Raw genomic sequence first — 20806 nt, 5'->3', positions numbered from 1 at the left:
CAGGCGGATCACGATGAGATGGAGCAAGGAACCATACAGGGTGAATCCACAAACCCCAGCCTCATCTCATCCCAAAGTGGATCGGGTGACAATGAGGAAGATGAGAACGAAGGAAGAACAGGAGCTAGTTTCCTGCGATATAGACGGTACTACCTGCACAACTGTCATACCGTCTGTTCAGTGTGGATGGCTTGAGGACAGAGAGGATGAGGAGGAGAGCATGATCAGTCATCCTCTTGGTGAGGACACGTAAGTCTTGCCTGTTAGCAGTCTGACACACATGACTGAGTTTATGTTACACTGCCTTTCCCGTGACCCTCACGTTGTCCAAATTTTGGGTGACAGTCATTACTGGATATTGACACTTCTAGACCCAGGCTACAAGGAGAACTTTCTGTCTCTTATTCCCGAGATGGACAGGCCTAATAAAATAGGGCAGTACAAGAAGGCCCTTGTTGCAGAATTATTAAAAATATTCCCATTTGAAAACGCTGGCGTCAGAGGTCACAGTTTGTTGGACAACCAACGAGTACAGGTGAGAGAGACACAAATCGAATCTAGCAGAGGCAGGGGAGCACTGTCAAAGTTCTGGGACAGTATTCTCCGACCCTCAAATCGCACAAGCCCTGATGAGCGGGGTACTCTCACAAGGAGGGAAAAGTTTCGGAAGATGTTGAGGTAATACCTTGCCGACCGTACCAATGTTTTCCGTGATTCCCCTGTGCCTTATAATTGTTGGGTATCCAAGCTGGACATGTGGCATTAACTGGCTCTCAATGCTTTGGAGGTCCTGGCCTGCCCTACTGCTAGCATTTTGTCAGAGCGGGTTTTTAGCGCCGCTGGTGGAATTATAACCGGTAGGCGCATTCGCCTGTCAACTGAAAAATGCTGACAGGCTGACTCTTATAAAAATGAACAAGGGCTGGATTGGGCCAGACTTCTCAACACCACCGAATCACAGAAGCATATCAAAAACTCAAATATAGTGTCTTTTTTTGGGGAGGTCTAACTCTATTCCCATGCACCTCTGTCTTCACACCCAGACATGGGTATACGCTTTCTGATTTTATCTATTTGTTCTTGTCCTCCTCCTTCTCCTCATCCTCATCCTCCTCCACCATATCTACCATATCTACCATATCTACGTGTCTTGTAAGGGGCATTGGAGTGCCTCCAAATTTTTGGCTGCCATTGCATTCACTGCATAGGCAAACAGTATGGGAGACTCACTTCCTAATAATGAGAAAAAAAAATTCAGAAGGCCCTCTTCTACATTTCTTGCAAGGGGCATCGAAGTGCCTCCAAATTTTTGGTAGCCATTGCATTCACTGCATAGGCAAACAGTATGGGAGACCCACTTCCTAACAATGGGAACATTTATTTCAGTAGGCCCTCCACTACATCTCTTGCAAAGGGCATTGGAGTGCCTCCAAATTTTTAGCAGCCATTGCATTCACTGCATAGGCAAACAGTATGTCAGACCCACTTCCTAATAATGGGAACATTTTTTTCAGGAGGCCCTCCAACTTCAACATCTTGCAAGGGGCATTGGAGTGCCTCCAATTTTTTGGCAGCCGTTGCAGTCACTATATAGGCTGACAGTATGGGAGACCCACTTCCTATTAATGGGAACATTTTTTTCAGGAGGCCCTCCTCTACGTCTCTTGCAAGGGGCATTGGAGTGCCTCCAAATTTTTGTCAGCCATTGCCATCACTGCATACGCAAGAACAGTATGGGAGACCCACTCCTTTCTAATGGGAACATGTCATTATTGTGGCCCACCTCTATGTGTCTTTAAATTGTTATTGGGGTTTTTCCTAAATTTTGGCAGCCGTTGTACTCACTGCATATCCTATAACTGGATAGCAGACCCACTCCTTTCTAATGGGAACATGTCATACTCGTTACTGAGGCCCACCTCTATGTGTCTTTAAATTGTTATTGGGTTTTTCTCAAATTTTGCCAGCCGTTGTACTCACTACATACCCTATAACTGCATAGCAGACCCGCTCCTTTCTAATAGGAACATGTCATACTCGTTACTGAGACCCACCTCTATGTGTCTTTGAATTGTTACTGGGGTTTTTCCTAAATTTTGGCAGCCCTTGTACTCACTAGATACCCTATAACTGGGTAGCAGACCTGCTCCTTTCTAATGTGAACATGTCGTTACTGTAGCCCACCTCTATGTGTCTTTAAATTATTATTGGGATTTTTCCTAATTTGTGGCAGCCGTTCTACTCACTAGATACCCTATAACTGGATAGCAGACCCACTCCTTTGTAATGAGAACATGTCGTACTCGTTACTGAGACCCACCTCTATGTGTCTTTAAATTGTTATTGGAGTTTTTCCCAAATTTTGCCAGCCATTGTACTCACTGCATACCCTATAACTGGATAGCAGACCCGCTCCTTTCTAGGAACATGTCGTTCCTGAGGCCCATATCTATGTGTCTTTAAATTGTTATTGGGGTTTTTCCCAAATTTTGGCAGCCGTTGTACTCACTGCATACCCTATAACTGGATAGCAGAACCACTCCTTTCTAGGAACATGTCGTTACTGAGGCCCACCTCTATGTGTCTTTAATTTGTTATTGGGGTTTTTCCCAAATTTTGGCAGCCGTTGTACTCACTGCATACCCTATAACTGGATAGCAGACCTGCTCCTTTCTAGGAACATGTCGTTACTGAGGCCCACCTCTATGTGTCTTTAAATTGTTATTGGGTTTTTTCTCAAATTTTGGCAGCCGTTGTATTAACTGCATACCCAATAACTTGATAGCAGACCGGCTCCTTTCTAATGGGAACATGTCGTTACTGTGGCCCACCTGTATGTGTCTTTAAATTGTTATTGGGTTTTTTCCCAAATTTTGGCAGCCATTGTACTCACTGCATACTCTATAACTTGATAGCAGACCCGCTCCTTTCTAATGGGAACATGTCGTTATTTTGGCAGCCCTTGCAGTCACAGCATGGGCATTACCACTATAGGAGACCCACTCCTTTAAAATGGAAATTTTTTTTTTACTGAGACCCTCCTCTATGTCTCTTCAAAGGGGTATTGGGGTGCGCCCTTGCAGTCACTGCATGCACAATAACAGTATAAGAGACCCACTCTTTAATAATGTGAACAACAAAGCATAGCCAGCTGTTGGCCCTTTAAGAATAGTAAGGCCTATAAAAATAGTCTTTTTAACTTTCAGAGTCCCTCCTTCATAAATGAAACAGAATGTGCCTGATCATGTCTCACACACCACATGGGAACATAAGGTAGTAAAATGTTAAAATGACATTTACCGGTAAATGTATTTTTCACAATTGAAAGCAATGTAAAAGTGCAAAAATGCATCAAAAACGCTACGTGTGAACATAGCACAGGGTATGGAGGAGCATTTTTTGGGGGGTTATATATTTTGCCTTATATACAAGCCATTACCCTGGAAAGAATGTTCCTTAACATATTTCCCAGGAAAATCCATTTTGGTTTCATTTTTGTATGTTTTATTGTGAGTCCGTAAAAGTCACGTAATACTCTGACAACATTGTTGACAGCAGTGACCTGGGAGTCAGAAATGCTTCCAGGGGTCTTCCCCATCCTGATCCCATGTCATTTGAGCACTGTTCCCATCGATTTGGGCAATTTTTAGGTCCTTTGCAGAGCACCGGAGGGGGCCACCGGAAAAATATTTGAGTTTCCCATAGACTTACACTGGGCTTGTTGCTCGGGTCAAGCACCCGAGTATTTCAATGTGCTCGGCCCAAGCAACGAGTACCCGAGCATTTTAGTGCTTGATCATCACTAATAGTAAATTTACAGATTTCTAAGACCAACGCAGTCCTAAGAAAAAAATCGGACTTGTGCATGGCCCCATAGACTAACATTGGTGCAAGTGCGATTCAATGTTTGGTCATCTGCACCTGCCATTACAGTCATCATCTGTCAGCAATGTTACAGGCTCAATTCCGGCTGGGCTCAGCATCAAAGTCATACAGCCATTCCGGTACGTCATATGTCGGTAAGGGGCTGAAAATACTATAGGTGATATATTTCCTTCAATTAATCCAAAAAGGAATAATTATAGCAATTCTGAAATTCTTTAAATTCCATGCCTTATATAACTTTTTTAAAAAAAATTTCATGTAGCATTAGCTCATTATTTCATATAAAAAAATAAATAGAAAACATCTAAGAAAAAGTCATGAAAAAGCTAGGAAAACAAACAGTAAAACTGTTTTAGGTTGGGGCCACAGGAGCGTAGATTCTTTCATGTGAGACAATCGGATCGATTAGGTTAATGATACTCCGAGTTTGATCAAAGTGTCAGCTTAGTGTGATCCAATTATCTTGGATGAGAGAATTGTAACACAGGTGAGAAGATGGAGAGCAAATTTTTCCATCTTCTCCATTGTGTGAGTCTGTGGAAATCACAATGCACTCAGATGTCCTCTGAGCGCAGTCCGATGTTTTCCACGTACCCATAGTCTTGAATGGGGGCATGATATCTGACTTGGCACCAAATAACAACATGCTGCAATTTTTTTTTCTTATGCCAAATTGGCATGAGAAAAAAAAACAATCAGCACTGCTCCACAATATAACATTGATCTGAGTGCTATCTGATAATACATCACATAGTACTCAGCCGATCTATACGCTTGTGTGAGCGAGCCTGCAGTCTTCCTCAAAATGTCATGTATGGGACCATCAATATACAGTACTTGTTTTGACTCTTTATGTGTAATTATTTACTAAACTCAGACAATGCTTTCTGTACCTGGTACCCAGAAGTCATCATACCATAGGTTGAACTTTGTGTTGCCCCAATGTTACCATTTTTCTATTAGTCACATCAGAGGCGTAGCTAGGGTTTTGGTTCGGGGGGGGGCAAAACTTCTGAGTGGGCCCCTAACCAGGTAACTCTGATTACAACTACGGTGGCGCACCCAGATAGTGGATGTAGGAGAACCTCAGCAGATGACCGCGCTGTTACTAAAAATAAGCTCTATACAAAGACCAGCACTGATACTACCGCCATATGGTGACATATGATCACAGCACGGTGACATGAGATCACAGCACGGTTATATATTGTAACTTACAGCTGATGTTCTTTCTGATTAAATTGTTCATTTTTCCCGTCTTTTCCATCTGGCCCAGACCGACACAGCAACTTCTCCATCCAGGACTCAGTCTCTGGTCTGCAGAGATCACAACAAAGACACATTTGACTCCTTACATTTCAGGCCGCGCTCACATCTGTTCCCAACCTACACAAAAGCCTCATCCTGCTGATACCCCAATACTGAGCCGCTGCTGCCGTGTCCCTATTACTGCACCAGCTGTGTGGTACTGTGCGCCCTCTAGATGGTAAAACAACCTCTAGACTATAGAAATACCGTGTGCAAGTGTCCTAGAAAACAGTGCCTACATTTTGCCCCCTAGAAAGTAGTAATGCCCTCTGTGTGCCCCTTTGACAGTCATAATAACCTGAGTTCCCGTATAACAATAACTGCCCACTTAACATTAAAAAATGTCTTGAGTCTCCCCCCATGTACAGCTCTCCTATACACAGTATGATGCTCCCTCACTGTATAGTACCCCACACAGTATACTGACCTCTTAGTAGCCTCCAAACTGATGTCTCCAACACTATATGATGGCCCCCACACTGTACAAAGACCCCACATTATCTCCCACACTGTATGATGGTCCCCACACTGTGCAAAGACCTCACATTATTTCCAACACTGTATGATGGCCCCCACACTGTACAAAGACCCCACATTATCTCCCACACTGTATGATGGTCCCCACACTGTGCAAAGACCCCACATTATTTCCAACACTGTATGATGGCCCCCACACTGTACAAAGACCCCACATTATCTCCCACACTGTATGATGGCCCCCACACTGTGCAAAGACCCCACATTATCTCCCACACTGTATGATGGTCCCCACACTGTACAAAGACCCCACATTATCTCCCACACTGTATGATGGCCCCCACACTGTGCAAAGACCCCACATTATCTCCCACACTGTATGATGGCCCCCACACTGTGCAAAGACCCCACATTATCTCCCACACTGTATGATGGCCCCCACACTGTGCAAAGACCCCACATTATCTCCCACATTGTATGATGGCGCCCACACTGTACAAAGACCCCACATTATCTCCCACACTGTATGATGGTCCCCACACTGTGCAAAGACCTCACATTATTTCCAACACTGTATGATGGCCCCCACACTGTACAAAGACCCCACATTATCTCCCACACTGTATGATGGTCCCCACACTGTGCAAAGACCCCACATTATTTCCAACACTGTATGATGGCCCCCACACTGTACAAAGACCCCACATTATCTCCCACACTGTATGATGGTCCCCACACTGTACAAAGACCCCACATTATCTCCCACACTGTATGATGGCCCCCACACTGTGCAAAGACCCCACATTATCTCCCACACTGTATGATGGCCCCCACACTGTGCAAAGACCCCACATTATCTCCCACACTGTATGATGGCCCCCACATTATACAAAGACCCTATATTATCTCCCACACTGTATGATGGCCCCCATATTATACAAAGACCCCACATTATCTCCCACATTGTACGATGGCCCCCACACTGTGAAAAGACCCCACATTATCTCCCACACTGTATGACCCTAACTGTAATCCTCACACTATATAAATAGCCTACATATAGTATAATCCCCCCATAGACAGCCTGTATCATAATCCCCCTCATAGGCAGTCTGTAGCATAATTCCCCCCATAGGCAGTCTGTAGCATAACCCCCCATAGGCAGTCTGTCGCATAATCCGCCCCCCATAGGCAGTCTGTAGTATAATCTCCTCCCTCATAGGCAGTCTGTAGCATAATCTCCCCCCCATAGGCAGTCCATAGCATAATCCCCCCCTTAGTCACTTTGTAGCATAATCCCCCCCCCATAGGTAGTCTGTAGCATAATTCGCCCCATAGGCAGTTTGTAGCATAATCCCCCCCATAGGCAGTCTGTAGCATAATCTCCCCCCTCATAGGCAGTCTGTAGCATAATCTCCCCCCATAGGCAGTCTGTAGTATAATCCCCCCCATAGGCAGTCTGTAGCATAATCTCCTCCCCCCATAGGCAGTCTGTAGTATAATCTTCCCCCCATAGGCAGTCTGTAGCATAATCTCCCCCCCATAGGCAGTCTGTAGTATAATCTCCCCCCCATAGGCAGTCTGTAGCATAATCTCCCCTCCATAGGCAGTCTGTAGTATAATCTTCCCCCCATAGGCAGTCTGTAGCATAATCTCCCCCCCCCCATAGGCAGTCTGTAGTATAATCTCCTCCCCCACATAGGCAGTCTGTAGCATAATCCCCCCCCATAGGCAGTCTGTAGCATAATCTCCCCCCCCATAGGCAGTCTGTAGTATAATCTCCTTCCCCCCATAGGCAGTCTGTAGCATAATCTCCCCCACCATAGGCAGTTTGTAGTATAATAGTATAATCTTCTCCCCCCCATAGGCAGTCTGTAGCATAATCTCCTCCCCCCATAGGCAGTCTGTAGTATAATCTCCCCCCATAGGCAGTCTGTAGCATAATCTCCCCCCCATAGGCAGTCTGTAGTATAATCTCCCCCCATAGGCAGTCTGTAGTATAATCTCCCCCCATAGGCAGTCTGTAGCATAATCTCCTCCCCATAGGCAGTCTGTAGTATAATCCCCCCCCCATAGGTAGTCTGTAGTATAATATCCCCCCCCCCATAGGCAGTCTGTAGTATAATCTCCTCCCCCACATAGGCAGTCTGCAGCATAATCTCCCCCCATAGGCAGTCTGTAGCATAATCTCCCCCCCATAGGCAGTCTGTAGTATAATCTCCCCCCCATAGGCAGTCTGTAGTATAATCTCCCCCACATAGGCAGTCTGTAGCATAATCCCCCCCCATAGGCAGTCTGTAGCATAATCCCCCCCCCATAGGCAGTCTGTAGTATAATCTCCTTCCCCCCATAGGCAGCCTGTAGCATAATCTCCCCCACCATAGGCAGTTTGTAGTATAATAGTATAATCTTCTCCCCCCATAGGCAGTCTGTAGTATAATCTCCCCCTCATATGCAGCCTGTAGTATAATCCCCCCCCCCAATAGGAAGTTTGTAGTATAATCCCCCCCATAGGCAGTCTGTAGTATAATCTCCTCCCCCCCATAAGCAAAGTATGTAGCATAATATCCCCCCCAATAGGAAAAATAAATAAATAAACACAGTACTAATCTCTCCTCCTCGTTCCCTCGCTGCTCTGGGCGCCCGGCCCGCACACATTTTCAGCACAGCAGGCCAGGCGCCAGGTGATTGACGTCAGAGGCAGAGGGGGGACTGATGGGAGAGAGGGAGCGTCGCGCTCCTTCTCTCATCAGTTAACTTACAACGGTGATGGGCGGGGGAGTCCAATGCTGGCTCCGGGGCCCCCCTCCTGCTGCATATCCGCCGCCGGGCAGTGCAGGGACATCCAGTCTTCCTGCTCGTCCTGGAGTGTAACTGTAAAGGCTGCTGCTCACGCTGATACATCTACAGTAGCGTAGGTCCGGGTGGGCCCCCTTAGAGCGCAGGGCCCGGGGCGACCGCCCCCTCTGCCCCCCTGGTAGCTATGCTACTGAGTCACATGGCTCATGAAAATGGGTGATGACAATGAAGCTTGTCACAAGACAAAACCTACTAAATGCTTTCTGTAAGCTCAAATATTTACCTAATTGATCTTTCATCCTTTTTCATGTCCACAAAGATCATTATGCTACCCCTAGCAGTCCTTCTGTGTGAACTATACCCTAGCGGGTTATAATCCCCAAGATTGATCATTTTTGTTCTTATTGTTTAGAGAACCTAAATGAAATAATCTATCATTTACAGCATTACGTGAATTGCATTTTACACATCCATAAATCTATTTTATATTTACACTTTAGCAGTGCTAACACTTTTTATTTGCATTCTTGCAGAATGACTATTTACACACGGAACTTCTTCTCGGAGGCATACGGAGCCCTCGAGTCAACCTCTGCGCCTCATAATAAGTCTAATAATAAGATTCTATTTGCAATTCTTCGGGCTACAGAATAATTGGATCCAAAATTCCAGCAAGGCCTGAAATCCCTCTCTCTTTATCTCCCCGCTAATTAGGCAGCTCGTTAGTATCACAGCCTTGCTCCTGCAGCCCAGCAGATCTGATCTCCTATGGGAGACTGAGCAATGTCTTTTAAGTTTCTCCTTAGCGGAGATGGAGAATGCCGAGCACAGCAGGATATACAGAAGAAAATCTCAGCTCAAGAAGTATTTTTCTCTTCCTTCTTTGAAACCACAGTGCGGCTACAACCTCTTTTTTTCACATTTTCAAAGAATAAATGCCGGTCATGCACTAGTTTGTTCACATCCATTCCTGATTACATTTGGTAAATCTCTTTTAGAAATAAAGCAGATTAGCAAAAATGTCATGTTTACGTCTTACCCACTACAGAATATTTTGCTAAGTGGCCCACTGTTCTTTAACCTTGGGGTCATGTGTGAAATGTCTTATTAAAATAAAAATAAGGAGTATTATGAGGGTGCAGGGTACACTGTTTATCATAAATGTTTGACCGGTTATTTTATTGCGGAGGGATCAGTATCGCGTAATAAATGTGAAGTAGCTGCTGATTCCTCATGCAGAGATTTGTCAGTATGAAGTCTTGAACATAATATTTTTAAGGCTTCAGGGATAAAAATATGTAATATGAAAATAGCTTCCGGGCTTTCTTTTCTTTTACGTTTTTAACCGCGTGCATGTAGAAATAAGTAATATTTGTCAGTGGATCCATCATGATCAAGTAGATCCTATTCACTTTTATGAGACTGAATTTGTTACCATTGTGTATCAGTTTGTATCTGTCCTTCACAGTTCATTCCTCCGGACAGAATATTTTAGGAATGTTGAGTCAAAAGAGGTAATAGTGAATCCAGTGTTTGGCAGAAGAGGTCATGTAAATCGGCAATGTCATACAGTAACAGCTGAGTGAATGAGACTCAGCAATTATTTTCTTATGGACCAATTCCAGGACAAGGTGGAAAGGGACATTAAAAATTGGGCTAACACCAATTCCCCGCCTGTTAATCTGTCCAGACTTGATCAAGATGCTTTAGACAGATTATGTTCCCGTTCAGACATTACTATCACAATGTCTGATAAAGGGGGTTTAGTGGTAGTAATGAATGAGGGAGATAATGCCTCTTCCATTAATCAAATGCTTTCTGATACTAATACATACATTCCACTCAAATGTGATCCTACCACTTCTTTTTCATCATCATGTCAAGCTATTATTGGTGAGGGTTTGCCTTTAGGAATTTTTAAAAAAAAAACAAATGGACTACCTCATTGTTGACAATCCTACAATTCCAATATTACATGCTCTTCCCAAAACTCATAAAAATACCTCCTCCCCTGCCCCGATGTGTTCCATCATAAATGGCAGAGGTTCCTTAGGGACAATAATTGGACTTATAATAATAATAATAATTTTTATTTATATAGCGCCAACATATTCCGCAGCACTTTACAATTAAGCGGGGACATGTACAGACAATAAATTCAATACAAGGTGAGACAGTTTAAACAGTTACATTAGGAGTGAGGGTCCGGCTGCTCACAAGCTACATTCTACAAGGAAATGGGGGGACACAATAGGTGAGAAGTCCTTGTTATTTCAGGTCTGACAATTATAATAAATAGGGATTTTCATATAAGACTGCATGATCCGGTCATCAGCCTGTATATATAAGTGCAATAATCAAGTACCGAGTGCAGTTATCGTGTGCATGGAGGGTGTGGAGACAGATGAATAGTCGGGAGCAGATTCAGAATAATATTTAGAAGGAGGGAACAGTGGAAAGTTAGTTTACTGAGTAGTTGAGGTGGTAGGCTTGTTGAAATAGATGGGTTTTTAAAGTGCGCTTAAAGACGTGGGGGCTAGGCATCAGTCGGATTGTCTGGGGTAGAGCATTGCAGAGAACTGGCGCTGCACGAGAGAAGTCTTGGAGACGGAGGTGCGAGGTTCGGATTATGGGGGATGTTAATCTTAGGTCATTTGTAGAACGGAGGGCACATGTAGGGCGATAGACAGAGATGAGAGAGGAGAGATAAGGTGGTGCAGAACTGTGGAGAGATTTGTGGGTGAGAGCAATGAGTTTATATTGGACCCTATAGCAAATGGGTAACCAGTGTAATGACTGGCACATGATGGAGGCATCGGTGAAGCGCCTGGACAGAAATACGATCCTTGCTGCCTCATTCAAGACGGATTGGAGAGGAGAAAGTTTATATCTATAATATGAATAACTTTCTATAAATCAGTAAAATGGTGTATAAGATATACAGATGATATTCTTATAGTGTGGAAGGTCCAGGTTTATAATATAGCCCATTTTTTAAAATTATTTGAACACCAACAATTCTAATCTTCGATTCACAAATTTTTTTCATCATGAGTCCATTATGTTCTTGGACATGGTAAACATGGTTTCAAAATCACTAGATGCAACTATAGGAAGAAAACGGCAGGAAACACCATATTGCACACTCATAGTTACCATCCTCCATACACAATAAACTACAGTCCAGTTGGGGAGCTCATTAGAGCCAAAAGAAATTGTAGTGATTCAGGGATTTTCCATGGAAAATCTCATGCTATCCAACAGCAGTTAAAAAAAATAGAAACTGCCCCATGTGGTCCTTAAGACAAGCAAAAAACATAGTAAAGTCTAAAACCCAACAAGAGCCGATGGCTTCCAATTCCATAAGTCCCACTAGTTCATCTCCACAAAACCCTACTTTGATTCTCATGTTTCACGCTCATTTTAAAGCTGTTTCTGATATAGTTAATCGTAATTTACATATTCTTAGGGATGATATTACCATGGATTCTGTCTTGAAAGATGGCATAAGAATTGTCTTCAGACGTGCACCAACTATTGAGAAGCTCTGTCACCGGGCCTATATTGTCCAGATACACAACACCGTCCTCAGCATTGGCTTTCTATCACTGGTTATTTCAAATGTGGTCAATCTCCTAAATCTCTAAAACATGTACACACTCAAATAAGACCCAAAATTAAAAATTTTCTTAATTGCAATTCAGACTAAATAATTTATATCATAGAATGTCGTGCTTGTAATCTTAAATATGTTGGGTTCACTACTAGAGAATTAAAATGAAGGATAAGAGAGCATCTTTGTGATGTTAACCAATACACTAACCGTAATGTATCTAATGTACCCAACCATTCTATTTCAGTACATAACAGGCAAGTATCAGATTGTGTTGTTTATACCCATAGGCTGATTATAATGAGGGCAATCTGGGCTATCACCCAGGGCACAAGGATCCAGGGGTCATGAGGCTCCGGAGGGCCCATCGACATTAAAATGTTTTGTGCAGCCATCTGCAGCGCTCATATTCCGGCAGGGAGCTCCCCAGGCTCTGCACTGCCTCTGTGAAGTACCAGCACAATGACGGTATTGCACATCTGCATGTACAGTACGGACCAAAAGTTTGGACACACCTTCTCATTTAAAGATTTTTCTGTATTTTCATGACTTTGAAAATTGTACATTCACACTGAAGACATCAAAACTATGAATTAACACATGTGGAATTATATACTTAACAAAAAAGTGTGAAACAACTGAAAATATGTCTTACATTCCAGGTTCTTCAAAGTAGCCACCTTTTGCTTTGATGACTGCTTTGCACACTCTTGGCATTCTCTTGATGAGCTTCAAGAGGTAGTCACCGGAAATGGTTTTCACTTCACTGGTGTGCCCTGTCAGGTTTAATAAGTGGGATTTCTTTCCTTATAAATGGGGTTGGGACCATCAGTTGTCTTGTGCAGAAGTCTGGTGGATACACAGCTGATAGTCCTACTGAATAGACTGTTAGAATTTGTATTATGGCAAGAAAAAAGCAGCTAAGTAAAGAAAAACGAGTGGCCATCATTACTTTAAGAAATTAAGGTCAGTCAGTCCGAAAAATTGGGAAAACTTTGAAAGTGTCCCCAAGTGCAGTTGCAAAAACCATCAAGCGCTACAAAGAAACTGGCTCACATGAGGACCGCCCCAGGAAAGGAAGACCAAGAGTCACCTCTGCTTCTGAGGATAAGTTTATCCGAGTCACCAGCCTCAGAAATCACAGGTTAACAGCAGCTCAGACTAGAGACCAGGTCAATGCCACACAGAGTTCTAGCAGCAGACACATCTCTTCAACAACTGTTAAGAGGAGACTTTGTGCAGCAGGCCTTCATGGTAAAATAGCTGCTAGGAAACCACTGCTAAGGACAGGCAACAAGCAGAAGAGACTTGATTGGGCTATAGAACACAAGGAATGGACATTAGACCAGTGGAAATATGTGCTTTGGTCTGATGAGTCCAAATTTGAGATCTTTGGTTCCAACCACCATGTCTTTGTGCGATGCAGAAAAGGTGAACGGATGGACTCTACGTGCCTTGTTCTCACCGTGAGGAGGTGTGATGGTGTGGGGGTGCTTTGCTGGTGACACTTTTGGGGATTTATTCAAAACTGAAGGCATACTGATCCAGCATGGCTACCACAGCATCTTGCAGCGGCATGCTATTCCATCTGGTTTGCGTTTAGTTGGATCATCATTTATTTTTCAACAGGACAATGACCCCAAACACACCTCCAGGCTGTGTAAAGGCTATTTGACCAAGAAGAAGAGTGATGGGGTGCTACGCCAGATGACCTGACCTCCACAGTCACCAGACCTGAACCCAATCAAGATGGTTTGGCGTGAGCTGGACTGCAAAATGAAGGCAAAAGGGCCAACAAGTGCTAAGCATCTCTGGGAACTCCTTCAAGATTGTTGGAAGACCATTTCCGGTGACTACCTCTTGAAGCTCATCAAGAGAATGCCAAGACTGTGCAAAGCAGTCATCAAAGCAAAAGGTAACTACTTTGAAGAACCTAGAATATAAGACATATTTTCAGTTGTTTCACACTTTTTTGTTAAGTATATAATTCCACATGTGTTAATTCATAGTTTTGATGCCTTCAGTGTGAATGTACAATTTTCATAGTCACGAAAATACAGAAAAATCTTTAAATGAGAAGGTGTGTCCAAACTTTTGGTCTGTACTGTACACGCTGACCAGACTGGAAGTGGAGCCTCAGTACTGGAACAGGGATTGAGGCGAGTATGTTTGTATATACGTCTTTTCTTGGACTTTGTTAGCTTTTTTTTCTGTTCAGATTGTTGAAATATATTGATGATATACAGTATGTATAACCCTGAGCCCACTTGTATCTATACTGTATATATTTATATATGTGCAATACATATTATCTGATCACCTATTGAGGATGCCTGGTCAGTTAGAGCAGTTGTAGGGCTACAAAGGGGCAGTCAATGAGGAGCAGGGGCGCCATACCGTTTCAAGTTAGGGTGCCAACCTCCGCTGTCAGGAAGGGAATTGTGAAGGGCAAAACTCGTCCCCGTCTCCCCTCATTTCTGCTCTTATTTTTGAAAAAATCACTGTTTTTCTGTGCAATGTGTGTGCATTTATGTCTGTGAGTATGGGATTTTTAAACTAACTAGATAAAGAGAGAGTTATTTTTTGTTATAGCTTACATGTATAAAGGCCCCATAGGTTGATTGATTTGGTTGTTGATTGTGGGAGCTATGTGGGGCTCATGTGTATGTAGGGGGCTATTTGGCGGCTCATACTGTATATAGGGGATGTCAGTATACTTAATTCTGCTCAATATTAAGTCAAACAATTATTAATAATTAATTTTTTATACTATGGTAATATTGAGCATAATTAATTTCAGCCTATTGGTTCGGCCTCCACAACAGTCACCGACTTTCATGTGGCTCCTTGGGAAAATGAACCTACCGCTCCTGCTCTATTATGTATAGAGCTCTTATGTATGGTACTGTACACAAGGGAGAAATTGGCTTGGCACGCAGAGCTATCTCTGTCATTTTTCGTGTATGGATGTGCACCAAAGCACCTGAGTAGTGATGAGCGAGCACTAAAATGCTCGGGTGCTTGAAACTCGGGTCAAGCACATTGTAATACTCGGGTGCTCGGTCCGAGCACTGAGCCCAATGTAAGTCTATGGGAAACTCGAGCATTTTTCAGGCGGCTCCCCCCAGCGGTCTGCAAAGGGCCAAAAAATTGCCAAAATGTTGGCATATGCAACAGATTAGGACTTATTATAAGTGAAAGGAGGACTTTATACTAACCAGACAGCAGATGGCGATAGTGTGTAAAGTTATATGCTTGCTGTAATGAGGGGAGAAAAGCTCTCAATTGTTGGTTGTTTTTACTTCCTGTGTTTGTTTTTTTTCTTGAATGTGTTATGTAAGCAGCACACGGACTGTGTGACACTGAATTGTATCTCATGTTTAACCAGTATGAAGTAAATACTGTTTACTCAAGATATCTTGCTGATTGAAGCTCTCCTAAGTACAGTGGTGACTGTAAGAAGATGCACTCTGTGACAGGTTATGGGCCCAGGCCGGAACCCAGATACTACAGGCCTGCACTACAAGAGGATCCTGGTTTATAAACCCAGATAATGGAGCACACAGATAAGCTCTGTAAACAGAAGGAAATTAATCCAGATACAGAGTGACAGAGGAATTCATGATCCCAGGAGCTGGATATAATTACAGAGAATTCAACACAGGTAGCACAGGTAGGACATACAGGAACTATCATCAAGAAAAAACAGGAGAATATCTTCAGTACAACTCTCTAAACAAGTAAGACTATATAAAGATGATGAGTAACACAGAACTGAAATTCACAGTAGCTAAACTGAATAGTGAAAATTATCAGTTATGGAAATTCAAAGTAGAGATGTTGTTATCTAAGGATGATTTATGAGAAGTAATTGTTACAGAAAGACCAGATCAAGATAATCAGACATGGGATCAGAAGAATAGACAAGCGAGAGCCACCATTAGTTTATTAGTGGATGATGCTCAATTAATACATATAAGAAATGAAGAAACAGCTAAAGGAATGTGGGAAGAATTAAGAAAACTGTATGAAAGACCTAGCTTGAATCACAAGTTATTTTTATTAAGAAAGCTTTACAATATGAGATTGAGTGCAAATGACGACATGCAGAAGCACATATCCTCAATGATGGAAGTGATATCACAGCTAAGATCTTTTGGTGAAGACATTAAAGCTAGTCATGTAGCAGCTATATTATTGTGCAGTTTACCAGATTTGTATACAGCCTTGATAAATGCCCTTGAGACAAGACCAGAAACTGACATTACATTAGATTTTGTGAAAACAAGACTAATAAATGAATATCAGAGAAGAAAGGAGCAAAGAAATGATTCTTCTACTGAAAAGGACAGTGAAAACGCTCTTAAAGCTACAGAATTTAAAAAACCCTATAATAAAGAGACAAGAGAATGCTTCAGATGTAAGAAAAAAGGTCATTTAAAGAAAGACTGTACCATATGGAAAGCAGAACAACAAAAATTACAACATAAAAAGCATACACAGAAAGTAAAAAACACAATTTCCGATTCATGTGAGAATAATTGGAATGGCACATTTAAAGTAACAGACAAGGCTGAACCAGAATGGGAAACCACAGAATCCACTGATAATTCAGAACCCATTTCTGATCCAACAAGTGCCTGGCGCCTAACAGTATCAAAACCAAATAAAGCTGATTGGAATGCTGTGAAGAGAGTAATGCGTTATTTGAAAGGAACTAGCAATGTTAAGCTGAAATTACCCACAAGTGATGATTGCATTTTAACAGGATATGGTGATGCAGATTGGGCTGGAGATCCAACTGACAGAAGATCTACCATTGGACATATTTTTTTTCTCTCAGGTGGACCAATAAATTGGACAAGTAAGAAACAGTCAATTGTGACACTGTCTTCAACAGAAGCAGAATATGTTGCTGCAGCACATGCGAGTCAAGAAGTACTGTGGTTAAGACAATTGTTGACAGAATTAGGACAACCACAGTTGGAACCAACAAAACTGAAAGAGGACAATCAAGGATGTCTTGTTCTTGCTCAGATGGAAAGAGTAAATCCAAGAACCAAGCATATTGATGTGAAATATGATTTCTTGGGAGATCATCAGGAACAAGGAGTCTTGAAGTTAGAGTATTGTCCTACTGAAGAAATGACAGCAGACATCTTCACAAAGGCGTTGAATGCTGATAAACACCAGAGACTAATAAAAAAGTTGGGTTTGATTGAATAAGTCCTTACTGTTGAGAAAGGGTGTTGACATATGCAACAGATAAGAACTTATTATAAGTGAAAGGAGGACTTTATACTAACCAGACAGCAGATGGCGATAGTGTGTAAAGTTATATGCTTGCTGTAATGAGGGGAGAAAAGCTCTCAATTGTTGGTTGTTTTAACTTCCTGTTTTTTTCTTGAATGTGTTATGTAAGCAGCACACGGACTGTGTGACACTGAATTGTATCTCATGTTTAACCAGTATATTTACTCAAGATATCTTGCTGATTGAAGCTCTCGTAAGTACAGTGGTGACTGTAAGAAGATGCACTCTGCGACACAAAATCGATGGGAACAGTGCTCAAATGACATGGGAACAGCATGAGGAAGACCCCTGGAAGCATTTCTGACTCCCAGGTCACTGCTGTCAACAACGTTGTCAGAGTATTATGCCACTTTTACGGACTCACAATAAAACATACAAAAACGAAACCAAAATGGATTTTCCTGGGAAATATGTTAAGGAACATCCTTTCCAGTGTAATGACTTGTATATAAGGCAAAATAAATAACCAAAAACAAAAATACTCCTCCACACCTTGGGCTATGTTCATACGTAGCGTTTTTGATGCATTTTTGCACTTTTGCATTGCTTTCAACCAAGACAAATGCATTCACTGGGAAATGTCATTTTAACATTTTACAACCTTATCTGGCCATGTGCTGTGTGACACATCAACATACACATGCATACAGTGCTGAAAAGACATGGGAACAGCAAGGGGAAGACCTCTGGAAGCATCTCTGACTCACAGGTCACTGCCTAAAAGTGTGCCCATCATAAGTGATCCTTGGCGCTTGTCGTTGCAGACTTGCAACAATCACTGTCCACGTCCTTGTCCCAGTGCAGCATTCAGTTGTCCCTATCCCATTCCTTGGAATGCAAGTGCAAGTATGCAGCCAGTCACCCACCCACCCACAGGCTGCAATACTATACTGCCAAATTTTTGACAGCTGCTTGCAGTTGAAATGTGGCCTTTCTGGCTCGTGGAGGCGGAAGCTTTTCATAACCTCATGCCGGCGGCGGCCGGGTGTCCATACTCGGTCCCCAGCCGCCACTGTTTCTCCCGGTGTCTTCTCCGCCTTCCACACGCACGGGTCCCACTACATTACCCGTGCCCTCCCCACTGCACTTACTGGGAATGACAGCCTAACCACAAACACGTGGACAGGTGAATGTGGCCAGGGATGGTACAGAGCCAGTCCACAGCTTTTTTTGCTGAGTTGTATTTCACCACAGCCATATTCTTTAGCTTGGTGAAAGGACTTGGGAAACCATATCTACTCCAGCTGTGATTTTTCCCAGGAAGTCCTCTATAGCTGCTTTCACTTGAAATGTGGCCTTTTAGGCTCGTGGAGGCAGAAGCTTTTCACAACCTCATGCCTCGTGTCCATACTCGGTCCCCAGCCGCCACTATTTCTCCCGGTGTAGTCTCTGCCTTCTACAAGCGCGGATCCCTGAACATTACTGCTGGTACTTTTCTGTGGGAATCTGCTTGCCTCTTACCAGCCTGGAATATTTCCAGTAAACTATGGTACGACGCCATGGTATTAGCACTGCCCCCAGAACCAGTAGCGAAGCCTTCCCCAATTTTCTTCTCAGGAATTTTATTTGGTAGACTAAGTAGCTGCCCAAATACATTAGTTTCTCACAAAGGAGCTGAAGATAGAATGGCAGTAGGTGCAAGTTTCTCCAGCCTGTTAGATATCAGAGGGTGAACGGCAGCACATTGGATCAGTGGTTAGCACTAAAGCCTTGCAGCGCTGGGATCCTGGGTTCAAATCACAGCAAGGACAACATCTGCAAGGATTTTGTATGTTCTCGCCGTGTTTGCGTGGGTTTCCACCTCAGTAAAAAAGCAGCCATAGAGTGTCCGGGAACCTTCCCACACACTTTTCTTAGCCAGGACTACTTCTCAGAAGGGTTGGACGGTCCCACCAGAGAATCCTCTGGTGTGCCCTGGGTTCTACATCAGGAGAGTTCATGATAGCGCTAACTTTGCAGCTGTTATGGGGCTCTTGAGTGGGGCAGAAAGGTGAGCCCTCAGAATCAAATCCTCTGGTGGGCCTAATGTTTTTCAATCTGAAACAGCATCTCAGTGGGAGTTGTATTTCACCACAGCCATATTCTTTAGCTCGGTGAAAGGACTGGCATAGAGGGAAACCGTATCTACCCCGGCTGTCATTTCTCCGTCACCAGGTTCCGCCCATTGTCACACATGACCATGCCTGGCTGTATGTTCAGTGCTGTGAGCCACAGATCAGGCTGCTGTGTTACAGCTTTCAACAACTCTGCAGCGCTGGGCGGTTTGTCACCTAAGCATTAAGCATGTTATCTTCAGCACAGCCTGTTGCCGCTTGGCCAAGGCAGTGCTGCAGTGCTTTCAGCTTGTGACTGATGTGGTCATTTCGGAGATGGAGGAGGAGGTGCAGGAGCTGAACAATGCGATTACATTGAGGTTACATTGGCGACTCTGTTTTTATACTAAAGAAAGATACTACTGGTTTTTTTACCTTATTTTTTAAGGCAAATGCATTCATGGGAGATGTAATTTTAACATTTTACAACCTTATCTGGCAATGTGGTGTGTGACATATCATCAGACATATCCTGTTTCATTGATGATGGAGGGACTCTGAAAGACACATAGTCCAGGGCCACAGTAACGAGTACGACATGTTTCCATTAGAAAGGAGAGAATCTGCTATACAGTTATAGAGTATGCAGTGAGTCCAACGGCTGACCAAATTTAGGAAAAACCCCACTAAGAAATTAAAGACACATAGAGCAGGGCCACAGTAACGACAAATTCACATTAGAAAGGAGAGAGTCTGCTACACAGTTATAGGGTATGCAGTGAGTCCAACGGCTGACCAAATTTAGGAAAAAACCCACTAAGAATTTAAAGACACTAAGAATTTGGAAGTGCATTGAGCTGTAGGGTGCATTGCTGGAAAAGGGGAAAAAAAAAACTCTTTAAATCTCTTTGTTTGCGAGTGTGAATGAGCTGAGTGTGACCGGAGTGTAAGTGCAAACGAAAGTAAGTGTGTGACTTGTTTTTCAGTGAAGAGGTATTTGGGAATCCTGCAGAAAATACCTGTGTGAATTTCGGTGAGTTGCTGCATTGTGACCTGCTGAGTGCTTTTCTACCTGTTTAGTTTTATTGGGCTTTTTAAGACCTCTTTTTTCACTACAGTTTTACAGTTTCTTAGTTTACTACCTGTGTATTTAAGGGTTAACTACATTGCACTAAAATCCTGAGGTGTAGTTATACTCACAAGGGGTTAATTAAGGGGGAGGGGTCATAATTAAGGGTTTATAAGGGGCAGCTAGTTGGGCATCCAGTCCTTTGGAAGTGCATTGAGCTGTAGGGTGCATTGCTGGAAAAGGGGAAAAAAAAAAACTCTTTAAATCTCTTAGTTTGCGAGTGTGAACGAGCTGCGTGTGTCCGGAGTG

The 20806-nt window shown here is 43.1% G+C and overlaps 1 long non-coding RNA gene across 1 annotated transcript in view; it reads right to left on the bottom strand.

The window, feature by feature from the left end:
• Positions 1-8396, bottom strand: part of LOC141153064 (uncharacterized) — an 87052-nt gene extending 78656 nt beyond the window's left edge. The window contains exons 1-2 of the long non-coding RNA XR_012247232.1: positions 8277-8396; positions 5104-5202 (exon numbers count right to left, since the gene is read on the bottom strand). This is a non-coding gene — a long non-coding RNA (uncharacterized lncRNA). The remainder of the gene's footprint in view (positions 1-5103; positions 5203-8276) is intronic.
• Between the last annotated feature and the right edge of the window lie 12410 nt (positions 8397-20806).

Source organism: Phyllobates terribilis, unplaced genomic scaffold (assembly GCF_046119375.1).
Source record: "Phyllobates terribilis strain yellow unplaced genomic scaffold, ASM4611937v1 Scaffold_7__3_contigs__length_470593459, whole genome shotgun sequence".
Lineage (NCBI taxonomy): Eukaryota > Metazoa > Chordata > Amphibia > Anura > Dendrobatidae > Phyllobates > Phyllobates terribilis.
Note: the sequence above shows the minus strand (reverse complement) of the source record. Positions and strands in the feature narration are given on the sequence as shown.